This window comes from Macaca mulatta, chromosome 3 (assembly GCF_049350105.2).
Source record: "Macaca mulatta isolate MMU2019108-1 chromosome 3, T2T-MMU8v2.0, whole genome shotgun sequence".
NCBI classification, from domain to species: domain Eukaryota; kingdom Metazoa; phylum Chordata; class Mammalia; order Primates; family Cercopithecidae; genus Macaca; species Macaca mulatta.
Window position 1 is genome coordinate 125,186,804 of NC_133408.1, and position 12,726 is coordinate 125,199,529.

Genomic DNA, 12,726 nt, shown 5'->3' on the forward strand with positions numbered 1-12,726 from the left:
TGTTACTATGGGGATCATGGAACTATAACCACATGTGGTTTAGACAGGAAGTGTCTTAAACTTTATCAGAAACAAAAGGGCAGAGGGCGGCAGCACCAAGCGGTGAGCAGGACTGGACCCGAGAGCCGGAGGTCCATTCTTGGCTCTGTCAAGGGTCACTGGGTGAGGCTGGTGACTCGTTTACGTCTCTCAGGCCGACTTTCCTGTTGGTTATACATTTTCAGAGTAGAGCCTGGGAAAAGCTGTATCAGCTTATTGACTTTAAGTGTTTTTAGAAAACTCTCTACAATAGAGTTCTCACTTTTCTCTAATTAAAAAAATTAAAAACAACACTATAGTAAGACACTTCATTGTCAGGTAAGTTTAAAATAAGAGAGAATAGAAAAACATTGTTAATGGCTACATCTGAACGGTCTAGAGGTAAATAGTTATTCTAAAAATAAATGTATTTTAGGCATAATCTTTTACGTTGTTTAAAGAGATTATCCTAGGGACTGATGAGAAAATTTCTGAATAGTTACCTATAGATCACATTTCATGTAAAATTGAATACTTTGGTCCATGTGACAAACTGGCTGAGGGAAATGCCATTATGAAAAACTGTTTATGTGCACATTCACATGTGTGTATGCATGTTTGTAGTATGCTCAAAGCTTAGACACGTAGTATTTGTAAGAATTCAGCTATTGCAACAGGACAAGAGACACAATTAACAACATTATCCAGTAGTCTAAATGTCTTTTGTATAAGCTATTCAGAATTTTAAATGTTAAGGTAATTAAAAAATAAGATGTATCGTTTGCTAGTACACTTAACATTCATGTTGGCCATTTGTGAAACATTATTTTAAGTGATTATTTAAATGCTTTAAATTGTAATGTGTGATTGTCTAGACTTCACCCTTGTAAGACTAGGTATGATGCTGTTAGACAGTGGCATTCTGAGACATTCCTTCTGAGTATAGAGTGAATACTTTCAGACAAAATGGATTTAAAATATTTCTTACGCCGGTACAACTCAAAGAAGAGCTCAGATTCAACACGAAGCAGGAAATCTTAGTTCCTCATTCCCACTCCAACTGTTTTCCTCACACCCAGCCATTTTTCCTCACACAGGAAAAATGTGTACAACACAGATTCCATGTGTGTATTCTGTGAATATATACAGAGCATTAATGATGGAGAGTAAGAGAGCTGCAGCATAATACTGACTGTTCTTGGGTTAGGGAAAAAGAAACTGAACTCATGTTACAGGTTGGTCATAGGATCTGGGTCCAGCTCAGCTCAACTGTAACTCACAGAGAGGAGTCTGTTCCATCAGCTCCATGCTGAAAGAGGCAGTCACAGTCAGTGGTAAGCTGGTTCAGCAGAGCCAATATCCCTTATGGTTCATTGTATATAAAGTCCCTGTTAGAGGATTCCTATTCTAGCAAGTGGAGTTAGCAATATCACAGCAAGTTCTTACCCTGCCTTCAAAATTCTAAGTCTGTGAGCACAGATGATGTTGTGTAGAACTTTTATCTAATTAGGAATTGTAGCATTTATTACTATATATTTTTTTGAGACAGAGTCTCACTCTGTTACCCAGGCTGGAGTGCAGCTGCATGATCTCGGGTTACTGCAACCTCTGCCTCCTGGATTCAAGTGATTCTCTTTTCTCAGCCTCCTGAGTAGCTGGGATTACAGGCATAAGCCACTATGCCTGGCTCATTTTTCTATTTTTAGTAGAGATGGGGTTTCACCATATTGGCCAGGCTGATCCGGCGTCAAGTGATCTGCCTGCCTTAGCCTCCCAAAGTGCTGGGATTACAGGCATGAGCCACCATGCCTGGCCTGTAGCATATATTATAAAATGTTAAATGAGGAGGGGTGGAAGGTGTATTCTGAAAAGTCTGACATTTCTTAGGACAATATGTATTTTTCATGTTAAATCCCATATTACTCCATACTATCTGGACTAATTATATCAGGAATACTCTATTTGTTTAGGCAAATTGAAGACAGAATGGTTGATTAATTCCAAGGGCTAAGTAGCATAAATAAACCAATTTAGGAGCCAACTGGAAATGATGTTGGGGCAAGAACTATAGCTGTATTTAAGGTGAACTAATGAAAATTGAAGTGCTTTGGAACTTGTAGCACATTTGCTTAAGGTAAGGTATTATTATAATAATTGAAGAATATTATGGTTTTTAACATTACTAACTCTGCATGATTTAATTTTAGATGCTTGCCAGTAAGAATTATGATTAAACACCTGTTTTCATGACACGCAGCCTTTCCTAAAGATTCTGCACATTTCTTTTGTCAGGGCACTTTCTTTAAGTGTATAGAAAAACTTTTTTTCTTTTTGGTATCCTCTTGAATATCAATAATGATGCCCAAATAAATAAGTCCTGGGTCATTGTAATCAATTAACAATTTTATAGTTTATTGCCTGTGAACCAGGTATTTAAATCCTGCTCTCTCTTTTCCATCACTAAAATTCTGGGAAACAAATACTAGAGAAACATCTTTTATTGATTGATTGATTGTCCTTGGACAGGTCTGAAACCAATAACAAAACTGTACAAATAGTGTAGTCCAGAAAGAGATAGGGCAGTATGCTAATCACCTTGCATCCACTATCTCACTGGATCTCTACAAAACCCTGAAAGATAAATAGCAACGACTATTAACTGGTGAGAAAGATTAGCGGTCTAAATGGTCTGCCCTGGTTTCAAGTAGCTACTGGCAACTCTACCTGCCTCCAACTGAATGACATCCTTTCTTTTCTCTGGGTTTCTGCCTCTATAAGAATACTCTTGGCTAAAATATTGCCTTATAGTCTTATAAGAGAGGAAGAGAGTTAGGAAGGGGAGAGGAGAGATGGCTTCAAGCTTCTGCTCCAAGAATTCTCCCTTTTGGACAGCTTCATATTGCCTTTGCCCCTTCTCAAATCATGGGCCTTATTCTTTATGTGTGAGTCCTAAACAAGAGTGTGGTAAGCAGTAAAATAGCCTCCAAAGATTTTTGTGTCTTAATTCATAGAACCTGTACCTATGTTAGCTTGCATGGCAAAGGAGAATTAAGGTTGCAGATGGAATTAAAGTTGCTAATCAGCTGACCTTAAAATAGATTATTCTGGATTGTCCTGGTGGTCCAGTGTAATCACAAGGGTTCTTAGAAGTGGAGGAAAGAGGCAGAGACTCCAGAAAGGAACCTGGCCCTGCCACCATGTTCATTTTAGTCCAATGAGATTCTTGTTGGACTTCTAACCTAGAGAACAGTCAGATTTGTATTCTTTTAAGAGTCCACATTTGTGTAATTTATTACAGCAACAAATATTAAACTAATGCATAAAACCAGCCCAATGTTCTTCTGAGTATTGGAAAGATAGAAGAGCTTTCAGTCTCTCCCTATCCCTTCCCACTTGTGTATTTTCATACAGATGGGTCACTTAGTTGGACCAAAGAAAAGTGAGGGCTCATGGGAGTGTTCTATGGTTTTCTAGTACAGCCCCAAGATGCCTTGACACTGGAAGGTCAACCTTCAACATGTAAGGTCAGAGGCACTTCAATATGAAGGTTATTAGGAGACCCACACCAGGATATAGTTGGATCTCTATTAACCATTTTAACAAATAATCTGGAGAAGAAAAATATGTGAAAGTTATGATAACATTCCATCCTCAAGAATAAAAACTATCAGATAAATTTAGACAATGCTTATCAGGTAAATGAAGGTCATATAGCTTTGATTTTTGGCATCTATGTAGGCTTGAGAGAGCCAAAGCACAGAGCTTTAGCCCAAATGCTTCCAGTTACTACCTCAACCCGTGAGTCATGAATTACAGAGCAGGGACATACATTGTAAGAACTTTGTGAGATACCTTAAAATGTGTCACCCCTTGATTCATTATGTTGATCACCTCCTGTCTATTTGCCTCTTAATGTTAAGCAGTACTACACTTAAATGTAATTATATCTGGTGCGAGTCTTTAATGGGAGCAAAGAAAGGATGAGGAAAGTGGGTAGAAGAGATGAAGATGGGAAGAGTTGAAAATAATGTGACCTATTTTATATCCAGTTATGGGGGAATGGCCCAGAAATCCAAGTCATAGAGAGGGTACTGGTCCCCCAGAAAGGACAGGGAAGCAGGCTAAGTTCCTGGGCCTGTGGTGGTGAACCAATGTCTGGATGCACCTGAGAAGGAACCCTGGGCCCTTTGAATGTCTGGATAGGGAGATTACTCCTTGTGCAGGTCACAGTCTCCTTATAAACCTACATTATTTCATCCATTCTTAAGAATTTCTCGAAAACCTTATCTTGAATTTAATTAGTTGGGTACAATTGACATTGGAAACTTGAAAAAACAAGCAAAAAAAAAAAAGAGACAGACTTAGAGAAAGACTCTTCCTTAATCTTCCCTGGTTGAAGTTGGTTGGATGGGGTGTAGTGGGAGCATGAGAAAGTTATTATGGAAAGGAGGCAGAAGAACTGAGGACCTTAACTCTGGTGGCAGAGCTTTTGCTGAAAACTAAAATGACTTGAAAGCAGCAAAAGACATGAAAATTACTTTCCTGTAATTATGGTTAGAAATTATTTTTGACGCCTTCAGGTTGATTTCTTGTATCACCTCCGGAGGCCTGGAACTTCATATTCAAGATACCAGGTTATAACATTTAAATTAAAATAACCTTAATTTTTTTTTAATTCCATGCTTTGAATCCAGGTAATGTTAACCTTGGTTTTGTTTGGCCCACTGGAAATGTTTCCACTTGGCTCATTTCTGTGGGCAGCAATGGATTAATTCTTTCAGTGCCCAGCATTCTACCCATTGCTGATTTTGGCTTTGGGCAACAACAGATCATCTCTGGACTCACTTCTATTTCCCGGTAGGAAAAAAGGAACTCCCAGTGATGAGGGACTAACCTGGTGGGTAGAAGGCAGTTTTTGTGATCAGATCGGTAAAACCAGAGCAAGCAAGGACTGACAGTCACAAATGCAGTTTAATAATTTCTCTCTTTTTCTTCCATTCTCACTTAGTAGCTTCTGTTCTCATTCTCATGACTACTCAACACATTCATGACTTCTCTTAAACTCCTGAACTACTCCTAAGCCCTTCATTTGTCAGGAAACCTCATCTCCCATCCTGTGGAAAAGAGAGAACCCCCATAACCTCCCTTAATTTTTCATGAATGCCATGCTGTGTGGACCCCTCCATAGCTCCTTCTTTTCTGTCCTCCCCTAATCTAATATTTCTTCCTCTCTATTGGCTCCTTCTCTTCAGCTATGTACATGCTCAAAAGTCTCATTTTCTACACCTAACATTTCTTACACAATATTGTCTGCTTCAGATGCTCCTAAGCTCTCTCCTATCTGTCATCAATGTAGTTTTTAAGTGGAAAGTATCCACTTGCTGTTTTATTTTTTCATTCCATTTTTATTGCTCACCCCACAGAAATTAAGCTTCTGCCCCTTCCTTTCTAATGAGGCTGTTCCTATGGTGGTCATTACCATATATTTACTTCCTAATTGCCAAATCTAGTTTTGTCATTTCAATTATTATTGTATTTTATTTTGAAATGATTATTTAGTAACCATTTTGTTCCTGGCGTTGCTTTAAGCATTTTCCATATATTATCCCATCTAGTTCTCAACATATTCCTGTGTGTTAAGTGTTATATTTCACATTTTATAAAGAAGGAAGCAGATTTACTTGACACTATTAACAACTTCCTCCATCTGGCACATTTGCTTCTCTTGGTTTCTGTAAGATGACTGAATTCATCTTTATTTTTTTCTGACACCCATTCTTTCTCAGTGACCCAAATAAATCCCACATTCATATCTATGTGCTTGTCTCAATATCCTTTCCCCTTGTGTTCCCGATTCATGTTTTTAACTGCATAATTAGCATCTCTTCATTCATACTCAAGAAAACAAATCTAACTCATTATCCTACCATTCATGTTTTTGGTAGGCATTTATAGAATCTATAGAATCTATATCACATGCCTGGAATTGTTTGCTGTGCTGAGGGCATTAAGATGTGAAAAGCACAGCCCTGTCCTTGAGGACCAGGAGATGAACTTGTAAACAATTGTAATACGAAGTACAGGTACTACAACAGGAATGTGGGATGCAGCAGGTCAAGAAGCAAGAGAAAGGAATCTGTAGCTGCTGGATGGTTCGAAAAACTTTCCCAAAAGAGATGAAAACTTTTGACATCACTATGAAAAAGATTTCTAAGGAGAAAAGGAGAGAGAAAAGTAAATGTACTATGGAAGGGCCCAGCAAATACAAATGTATGGAGGTTCTAGAGAGAGAATGGTATCTGAAGGACAGCCATGGTTTACTAGCTTAGATGCTGAGGGGTGAGCATTCTCTACATGGTTGACAACATCACTATTGAATTATTTATCTAGGAAACATCTGGCTTTCCCCTCCTCTAATAAATCATCCACAATGATTTATGATAAGAACCTTAACAAGGGCAGTGACCACAGGAAGAAAGAGAAGATATGACAGGCAAAAAAAGTCCTATGTAAAATGGAGTCAACAATTTTTACCGTTGCAATCAGTATCTTCACCCTAACTTTATGGATAGGAATTATTATTGTTCATTTCACAAAGGGAAGAAACTGAGGCAGAGTGGTTAAGAGGTTTGCTTGAGATTTTTCAAAAAGCTAGTAATGAACAGAACTATAATCAGTTCAGTCATAAAAGAACTCTTGCTATTATATGAGCCTAAGAGTCAATTATTGAGAGGACTGAAATTATGTACCAAAATACAGAATTCTTGAATGCTGATTCTGATTCTGAAAAGTTTTGTAAATCAATGTAAAATTTGCAGACATGCTAAATAAATTTTCTAGAAAATATCTGAAAGTTATTTGCTCTAAGTTTGGATGATAAAGTTTTGTTCTTTGTTAATATTATTTGCTCAGGCATGTTCCAAATTTCATATGGCTGTCTTGTTATCTCCATATTTGCAAATATATCTATTATATTGGACACTGTAATTTGAGCCTTAGTAAATTAGTCATCATATAATTTGGTATTTGGTAAATTTGGTTATCATATAAATAACCACAACAGGTGTTAAAAAACTACATTGTATTGCTTACTTCCTGCCAATAGGTCTCTTTTCCTCTTCTAACTATGTAAAAAAAAATAATACTTTTTGTTTTCCCTTTTAAAAAATCAGCTACAGTATTAAAAGGGAAATGTGTTTCTCACAGTGCTAGGTCCCTTCTCATGGGATCGAATAGCAGAGTCCTGGCTACGGGTTCAAATGCCCTGCTGAAATCCTCAGACAATTCCAACATCCACAAAGCTACGAAAGGAGTAAGTAAATTTAACTTCAATTGTTTCCTTAAATGTATGTTGTAGAATTTTATAAATGTACATATTAGTTCGTTGTTGCACTGCTTTAAATACCCAAGACTGGGCAATTTATAAAGGAAAGAGGTTTAATTGACTCACAGTTCCACATGGCTGGGAGGCCTCAGGAAGTTTACAGTCATGGCAGAAGGAGAAGCAGGCACGTCTTACATGGCAGCAGGTGAGAGAGAGTGTGTATAGGAAAAACTGTCAAGCACTTATAAAACCATCAGATGTCGTGAGAACTCACTATCAAGAGAACAGCATGGGGGAAACTGCTCCCATGATCCAATCACTTCCCACAAGGTCCTGCCCTCAGCACCTGGGGATTATGTGATTATAATTTGACATGACATTTGGGTGGGAACACAGAGCCAAATCATATCAATGTACTTATTGCAATCTGCTATGGCTATATTTTCATGACTAGGGACAATTGTGACAGAACCTGACAGTCATGAGACAAGCTTATTAACCTCATTCTTTTATCTGTGGTAGAGGCATGTGAGTGCCCCCTCACTGTTGACGACTTTTTTCCAAATGTCAAGTCTTTCTGAAGTCTTTAAGGGATGAAATACTATCCAAGTTCAAAGAGAGTCCTTTTTAGTCTCCCCTTTAGGCTCTGTGAATTTGCTCTCTCCAGGGATGGATGGTGGAACTGCTATAGTACCCAAAAAAACAGGAAATCTCCAGAGCAATTCTGTATGTACAGCCTGCTTTTGCTTGCTTTCATCAAGTTTAATCTATTTCCTTTAACAGTGCATAATTTCAGACAATACAAGACAATACATGCATGTTCTGTAGAGCTTTCCTGTGGGTTGTATTTGGGGAGAGATTATTTTTGCTATGTTTTGTCAGTTTGCCTTACTTGAAAGTAATGCATTTGGAGAGATTGCAACTCCTCTCTCTCCCTCTTGGATTCTTGTAAGCTCTGACTTAACTTTACATTTTGGGATGATCTGGAAACTGAGAAAGGGAGGAGATATGCTAAATATTAAGATGTTTCTTACCTCTCTCTACTACTGTGCTAGTGAATAACATAAGGAGACAAGATTCCCCAAAGTAGCAATTTTTTACTAATATTTCTGTGGTTCATTATCAAATTCACCTATCACATTTATAGTTTAATAAATCACATAGGAGACAATGTTTTAAAACCATAATTGCTTTAATCGGGTAAAAGGATACTGCAGGGTCTGACTTTAAGACAGGCTGAGGGATTGCTATTTACGTAACTGCAAAGGAACATTTTTAGTTTAAACAGCTCATAAAATTGGAAGAAAGATTAAGAACAGTTCTGTCCAAAAGTAACATAATGCAAGCCACGTATGTGATTTTTAATTTTCTAGTAGCCTCTCCTGGGAGATAATTATCCATGATATCTCATGTTTCTTACGGGCAAGGCAGTAATTACCCTTTTGCTCTTGTCTGTCTTTTAAGGATGTTTGTATAAAAAAGAACTTTGGAAGATACAGATAGTATGTCACTCTGGAAGAAAGGGTAGATGTTTGTTGTCTGGTATAATAATGTCTCTCTCCAATGCAGAAGTCAGGCAGGTTTCCTTCTAGCTCATCATAAAAGATATTCATTCCCTCAACTGTTAAATGAGCAAACTGCACGCACACAGCCCACTTGGGCTGCTCTGCATTGCTCCCAAAGGACTTGGAGGAAAAATGGAAACTGATTGTTTCCAAATACGAAGCTCATGTTGTTGGCGGTAGCATGGGTAATACATTCCTTTATTTCTGACCCAGGAGAATCATGTCTTTCTGTCAGCATCCATGAAAATGTGGCAGGTTCACTTGTTAGCCTGAAAGTAGGATTAAAAACTCAGACCTTCACAGTTCTTAAGAGTCACACTGAAAAAAGTAAAGGGATAAAATTAATTAGAATAATGTACTTTATGTAACCCAGCATATCCAAAATAGCATTTCAACATGTAATCAATATAAAAATTAATCAGATATTTCAAATTTTTTATACTAAGATTGTCTTCAGATAATGGAGAAATGGATGAACTCGTATTTGGTGTGTATTATACATAAACCACGGGAAAATGCAGGCAATGTAACCAGGGTCAAAAGACCATATTCGTGAATTCATGAATATGGTTAGCTAAAGACTTAGCTAAAACAGACTCCATGCAATACCATCTTACACTCTGTAAGTAGAAGATGCATAATAAGTTAAAAATGAGATAGAGACATTAATGCTTATCAAATATTTTACTTGTTCCTTTATGCTTCCTGACTCTCTCACAACATGACACTTTCTAAGTGAGGCTTTGAAAGCCTATGTGCAATCTCCAGTCTTTTATCCTCTGAGTGAGACATTTTTATTTACAACATCTGATCCCATATATTCATGCAGATTATGCAACTACAAGATGGTGAAGCTTCCACCAGCCTCTACTATGTGTAACACTGGCACTAATATTTGTTATGTTAAGCCACTGACATTATGAGGATGTTTGTTGGCACAAAAAAGAACTAGAGTGCACTGACTAATACATACATTAGAATTCTTTTTACATTCTGCAGCTCTGAGAAGTTAGAATTATTTCTTCTTTTAGCATTATAATCATTTATTGATGTCAAATACAATATAATTTAGCTGTAAATTAAAAAAAAATCTAAACCCAAGACCTTCTAAGGGTTTCTTTTTAGTAAAATGTATTGATGGATATATTGTGTTGTGATAATAAGTAGGGATACAAGTTGTTAGTAAAATGTGGATTCTATGTCAAGAAACTAGAGTTTTAATTCTGGGTTATCATTATGAAGGTGAATAACTTTTGCTGAGTTACTACACCTCTCGGAGCCTCTTCCTGTACTTAGAAATGATAAATAATATCAAATACACCTTTACATTGAGATTCTATTATTATTTCACTGTAAAAAGACAGAATAAATTGAAGACAACATTCATCTCTCATAGCTCCTATACAGTTCTTTCAGAGAGAAGAATTATATTAATACTTCAAAAATTTACTTTAAATATTTTCATTCTTAATTCCAAATCAAAAATTTTGATTAGTGTTTATTGTTTTGAAACTGGTTATCTTGATTTCTTGAGAAAAAATATTTTCTAAAATGATGATACTTGACTGTAGTAAAATCGTATTTAGTGATAGGGCAATCTTGTATGAGCTACAATTCGTTTATGAGTTCATCTCTAATTCCTGGTAAGAGAAGAGAGGTATATCAAAGCCCAACAAGCCACTCAGATGCACTGGCATTTATTGAAAGGATTCAGAGATTGTCTTTAATGTATAATGATTGCGTTTTTCTTCTGGACTTGGCCCCACAAACATAACATATCCCCTCACTCCCACACAAATACACATACATACTCTGGCTTAATTTTTGTTGTTGTTGTTGAGCCAGTGACTTTTAAAAATGTGCTGATGAGTTGGAGAAAGAAATATTTAAGTCTCAATCCAGACACTCAAAGCCACTCCAAAAACCTTGTGCCTTCCTCCTGCTCCCCAAGGTTGTGTCACTACTTAATTATTTAAGTATTCATTCTATGAAAATATATAATATGGTGATGATCACATAAAACATGATTCTTCCACAATATCTTAGAAGCAATAGGTACTACTGGCAGGTAGATTGGAGAAAGGGCATTGGATGGAAAATATAAAAATTAAATCACTGTTTAAGAAAGTAAATGAATTAATTGCCAGGGAACTCTGACAACTTGAGAATAATTCAGTCATCCTTTTGGGTTTGGAAACTGAGTAGGAGCTCTTTTGACCAACTTTGAATTAGCCACCTTGCTAGATTAACTCTCACTTTCCATTCTCTCTGTAATCATACTGATGGATGTCCATGGCATACTAGGTGCCCATGGCTAAGTGGCTACTCTCTGGCCAGCCCACGTTCTTCTGTGGCTTCCAGTTGGGTTGTATGCTTACTAAAAAAGAGTTAGTTGTGCTTGCTGCCAAATGTGTTAGTGCCAACTGTACTAATTGTATATAATATGTACATAATTATGTAATTGCACATAATTTCAACTAATATTGAAATTATGATGTTTAATTAGATATAAACAAACCAATGAAATACAAGTTTTAAAGAGGCCTTGTTTCTATGGATTCTAAGTGGCATACTTTGGAAATACCAAAAAGAAATGGGTTATTTTAAATAGTTCTTGCCATATTAGCTCTGGATGAGAACACTGTAAAAGATGGTGTGTTCACAGGAGAATTTTCTTGTTCAGGTTGCTTCACAAGTGTCGTTACGTTTTTGCTCCACATTAAAGTAAGTGAAACTGGAAACTGAAGATGACACATTGCAGATTTTGTTCAAGAAAGATGATATAGAACTCTGATCATTTGATCTTCACTTAATAGAAAGACCTTAGCTCCCCGACAAAAGATGAATATATGTAGTGGCAAATAAACATGCATTCATAGTTGTAAGTTAAAATGTTTAAGATGTATGTCCTAACTATAAACTGGGTTTTTGATTAACTGAACAACTACTGGTCCCAATCATGTTAGAGAAGTAAGCACCTACCCACAGGATTCAAATTAATTTTCCTTAAGTGCAACTTTAGAATTTACAACACTTCCTCAGGTTTGTAAGGTTGACTAAGGGAGTTAGGAAAAGCGATTAGGAATCTCAGGGGAAAAAAAGCTAATAATGTTGCTGCCACCCCAACACAAAGAGAATGATTGTTTTCAGAATTTAATAAGCTGGAGCAAGAAGAGAACCTCAATCAAAGTGACGGTGGTAAATGCTGAGACTCCATTTAAAAGCTGATATAGGGGAGAATAAACTATCTTCTCTGAAACACAAGGCACATGACTATAGAAAAAGAGAGAGGATTAGAAAGAGAGGGAGAGATACAAGAAGGAGAGAGACACTCATAGGTGGGAACTGAACAATGAGATCACTTGGACTTGGGAAGGGGAACATCACACACCAGGGCCTATCATGGGGAGTGGGGAGGGGGGAGGGATTGCATTGGGAGTTATACCTGATGTAAATGACGAGTTGATGGGTGCTGACGAGTTGATGGGTGCAGCACAGCAACATGGCACAAGTATACATATGTAACAAATCTGCACGTTATGCACATGTACCCTAGAACTTAAAGTATAATAATAATTAAAAAAAAAAAAAGGAGAGAGAAAGAAAAAAAACATGAGAATAGCATTAGAGAGGGAGGAGGAGGGTGGAAGTGAGAGGGGAGGACAAGAGAGATAAGGCAAAAAAATGCATATTCATGTATTCTTAAGGATCCCATTTTATCCCAAATTTTTCTGTGTTTGTTTTTTATGTTAGAAATCCATCAATATTCAAGGCAGTATAGGAGCTATTGACCTTTTCAGTTAAATCACTGTTCACATT

The 12,726-nt window shown here is 36.9% G+C and overlaps 1 long non-coding RNA gene across 1 annotated transcript in view; it reads left to right on the forward strand.

Annotated features, from left to right (window-relative positions):
• The window catches only part of LOC144340159 (uncharacterized), a 62,111-nt gene extending 49,920 nt beyond the window's left edge, over positions 1-12,191 (forward strand). Inside the window, exon 2 of the long non-coding RNA XR_013415921.1 lies at positions 7,225-12,191. This is a non-coding gene — a long non-coding RNA (uncharacterized LOC144340159). The remainder of the gene's footprint in view (positions 1-7,224) is intronic.
• Positions 12,192-12,726: the final 535 nt, after the last annotated feature.